General features: G+C 41.1%; 1 long non-coding RNA gene across 1 annotated transcript; it reads right to left on the bottom strand.

The window, feature by feature from the left end:
* Window positions 1–3012: 3012 nt before the first annotated feature.
* LOC111957505 (uncharacterized) lies at window positions 3013–4378 on the bottom strand. Its single transcript, XR_002876411.2, has 4 exons — window positions 3972–4378; window positions 3767–3869; window positions 3571–3665; window positions 3013–3414 (listed from the first exon to the last, which is right to left on the bottom strand). It is a non-coding gene; the product is annotated as an uncharacterized lncRNA (long non-coding RNA).
* Window positions 4379–4582: the final 204 nt, after the last annotated feature.

Genomic DNA, 4582 nt, shown 5'->3' with positions numbered 1-4582 from the left:
AATCCACAATCAATTGGAGTCAAAATATAAAGGGCATGTACAGTATATGCATATAGTACTACATACTGTAGTAGTACATACAAAGCCATGTCATTATAGTAAGTGTAATGTGCTAGCTCTCATATTTCCCCTCTGGAGGCCATGTGGATGTTTTTTTCTACTCGCGCGTGTGTGTGAGGGAGAGATTCTGTGGTTGAGATGAGAGAGGACTATTGTCTCCTATTTTAGACTATGCCATCATGCCCCCAGCTGTTCTCAAGGCTTTGCTCACAGCTATGTGATTGTCTTTTTGTATGTGTTCGATCACTGACATTTTGTACCCGTTGTACCACCGTTTGCCTCTGTGTATGACTCTCAGCGGTCACTGCTGTTTATTGTGTGTGTGTGTGGTCGAGATAGGAGGAGACCGTTGCAATGAGAATTGCCCATCAGAGAGCAGAGGGATCACAAAGTCAGAAAACCAGACTAAGGGTAATCTGGGTTGGGCCAATATCATGGGGGGAGCTAGGGTTGGACAACGTCTTGGTTCCCCGATGTGGGCCCAGAGTCAGGCATAGGATAGCTGTAAGTAAGCCCCTTTCCTGACAATGAGCAATTCAAGGGGTCTGCCTCAGCAAGGAGTGCAGAGGGTCTGCCTCAGCTTGGAAAAGCTACGAAGGTGGTTTGAAATGTGGCTTAAAATGTCTGATTCCATGTACTTTTGGGCTGTTCAGACTGCAGGAAAACTACTAAAATTGTGAATTTGTCAGACCGCACTTGGAATTAAATAATAAAGTCATAAAATAAAAAAGATGTCACATACACAACTTAAATATTCTATTAAAGTAAAGTGATGTGAATAAATTATGCTTAAGTGGGAAGCAGTAGGGTGAATTCAGAAAGAGTTGGACAGCTTAATCCTGATGCATTTATTTCTTGGTCTCACAAGAGAAAATCAAAACTATTGTTGCTAATCCCCTGCAGAGAAACCACATGATCAAAAACATCATAGAAGGGGGCAGAGCAAGCGTCAAACAGGAAGCTCACACCGCGAAGCACACGGTAAGATCAGTGACCAGTAACAGTGCATGGGTAAAATCACTGGGGAAGCCAGAAAAAAAACTATTACAACCTGTGTTGTGACAATTGCATTTTCTCTATAACCTGTTTGTTTATATGCCTTGCCACCATGCTATATAGGCCTAAGGCTGAGACAGTAAGAAGACAGTGGCAGAATAAATTCAACCACACCTTTGTTTCATCACTAACAGGAGAGTAATCTCTGTCCAATGAAGTCCACAAAACATTGCATGTAACAAACAGTTACATGACCTACAGCATGGTCAAGCAAGTTAATGTTTCCGACATTTTCGGACTACTAAACAACTATTGATTTAGAACCATGGAGAGTTACCACAAGTTGCAAAGAAAACAGGAGCTGCCTCCACTATTCTAGCACGATTTCAACTTCAACATTTCAACATCATCAAATCACCTATGCTTAGTGTAATACTGTGACAACTAAAAGATACCAAAAATGATTTAGTCCAATCAACATAAGTATGATGTGGCTGTCCATGGTTCTGATATCTCTCTTTATGTGTGTATGTGCACATAGAAAAAACATGTTCACTCACCCTAGACCTACTTATAGAGAAACGCCAATGCCATCCTCCTCTTTCATGTTGCCTAAACGGTCTCTGTCATACAGTACACGCTTTGAGTTTTTGTTGTGCTGGGTTACCTGGCTAACATACTTGCTCACTAGCCTAACTCTCCTTTCATGGGCAACGATGAGCCAGGTAGTTAACATTAGCCTACTACATCTAGCTACATATTGATCTTCCACCGTCTCAGGCCAGGGGCACAATGTATGAATTTATGTTTGGCTCAGAATCGCCTTTATAATCATTGGCCAGTGCAGAGAATTAAGTAAAACCACAAGTCCAAATCCCTATCTCCATTCATGGCTAATTTAGGAAAGGGCAAATTTTAGCTAGCTAGCCACCGGATGACAACGACACAACGAGATTAAACAATTCAAGTTGTTTCTGACAATTACGTTTTGCTTTTGATGTGATTGTTGTGAAGCCAAATCCAAACTGGCTTCCCTTGACATTTTTTGGGGTGCGCCAGGACCATTCACAGTTGAGCTCACTCAGTTTAGCTCAACTCTGATTGGCTATTATTTTATACTTTTTTTAATCAGGGGAGGCCAAATGCTCACTGGCTTCCCTTGCATTCAATGAGTGTAATACTCATGGCTGAATTACCGACTGGGCATGCAGGGCACTTGCCCAGAGGCCCTGACCTCAAGGGGGCTGTCATGACAAAAAGTGTGTCCCCCCTGCGTCACAATGGGATTCGATAAACTATTAGCGTTCGTTGCTATATCAACAGTGTGATGACCTAATGATTCTAATTTTGTATCTCATTACCGCCTAAATCACATTCTTTTCATCCCTGGTATGCAAACAAGGCTGATTTCCTCGTCCTCGACAATTTTGCTGTTTAAACTTGTTTTGTTTAGTTAATAAAATGAAAACTTTACTTCGAACTACTTTTGGCTACCTTGTTAACATCACAACATGAAATCCATTTCTTAACCGTTGCTACTTTTCAGAAATAGCAAAGAAAACATGTAATCTGCTTGACACATTAATTTACTTACCTTTAAAGATGACAAAGTCTGCTAATTTCCACTCCATTCATCAGCAAATCCGTTCGATTCATACACTGTCTTATCTGGATGTCATGTTTTTATTTTAACCAGCCTTTCCCTTTATCTACACTGAAATAATATAATTTCAGTAGTCCTATATTATGATTAATTTTGTTCTATCTTGCATGGCTCATTAGTACACACACGTGGTTAAATATATCTATTGTAGGTGTTAGGATACAGCAATGCATAATGAGGAATTAATAAATACCATTAAAGGGATATCTTACAATAATGAAACACCTTGTGAAACAGCTGTGAAAACAAACCTTTAATATCTCAACTTTGATCTTTTTTGGGGTACAGTTGTCATTAATTTATTTTCACAGATTTGTTGTACATTCACATGGCAATCAGACTAAAATACTGAATTCTGGTGTGTGGCATATAGAGTGGTTGCTGTGTGGGTGGGAGGTTCTGCCTGCCACTTATTCTCAACAGGAAGCCAGTCTTGGAATTGGGACTGGAGAAGGAGACTGCAAAGTCCAAGCACTGCGGCTCTCTTTGTTCTGAGTGTTTGCAGTGCTAGTGTTTTAGTTAATCTTTGTATCTCACATATTATGTGCCCAGTATGATAGAGCAAGAAAATGTTCTTAGCAGGTAATGACAACATGACAATAACAGTAGATGATGTAATGAAAAGTTGGAGGGTGGTTGGTAATGGAGTACATCAGGTGAATCCACGTCTGGGTGTTAGGCAGAACCCCTAGGTCCTGGAGAACAGAAGCAGAGGGGAACAGGGTAGGAGACAGAGACGTAAACAAGCAAACACACAAGTTACACTTTACTGTGAGAAGATTTGATGGATTAGTGCAATGTTATAAATGGGAGGCATGTACTTTTCAACCGTTTTGGAAGGCATAGCCTACCTCCAAGCTGTTCTGACTCAGAGAATCAGACTGATCAGAACTCACTGGTTCTGGTGGATTGGATACCTCCTGGGGGGCTCAGACAGTCAATGGTCCTAAAGTCATTTGGAGAGGTAAATTGAAGAGGTACATTTTTATAAGCTCAGCTTAACTACCACTTCTTGCTTTCTCAAAAGTCAACCAAAGCTTAACATACTTTCTCTATTGGGCTTTACCAAAGTGTTTTGGGCGTCAGGGCTTTCAGTGGTCCACCGTCTAACTGCTCCAACTGAAGATTGTTGGCTTCCACCGAGGTAACCCTAGGAAGACCGAGAGAAATATCAGTGTTAGGGAAACTAAAACTAGCTTCAGGTTATTTTGTGTGCAAATGCAAATAATTATCTGAGATTTTTTATATTCACCTTAACAGATGGTGACTCCAGCTAGGAGCGAAAGAGCAGTGAGGTTTCCCAGGTCTCGCCTTCCTTTCGTCCTTCTTCTAATCAAAGTAATTTGCCTGGATGTCGAAGCACTTGGTCCCCTTCTTGATTCTTTGTAATGGGTGCGTGTTGGTGGCAGGGAAGTCAGGTGCAGGAACTTGGTATAAACGGAGTCGTTTAATAAGTGCTGATCAAACTCCAAAACCAAAATATATAAAATAACTAAAGTGGGTACAGAACCCGTCGCACACCAACACATACTAGCACAATCAAACAATCTCCGACAAAGACATGAGGGGAAACAGAGGGTTAAATACACAACATGTAATTGATGGGATTGGAACCAGGTGTGAAGGAAGACAAGACAAAACCAATGGAAAATTAAAAATGGATCAGTGATGGCTAGAAGGTCGGTGACGTCGACCGCCGAACACCGCCCGAACAAGGAGAGGGACCGACTTCGGCGGAAGTCGTGACATTCTTCTCCAGTAGCTCTCCTTCTCTTTCTCCTGCACCTTGTCGATGTTCAGTCTCACCTTGATTGATAACAGGAATAAATTCAATTATATTTCATATTACAAATAGATTTCTTA

Source organism: Salvelinus sp. IW2-2015, linkage group LG33 (assembly GCF_002910315.2).
Source record: "Salvelinus sp. IW2-2015 linkage group LG33, ASM291031v2, whole genome shotgun sequence".
Lineage (NCBI taxonomy): Eukaryota > Metazoa > Chordata > Actinopteri > Salmoniformes > Salmonidae > Salvelinus > Salvelinus sp. IW2-2015.
Note: the sequence above shows the minus strand (reverse complement) of the source record. Positions and strands in the feature narration are given on the sequence as shown.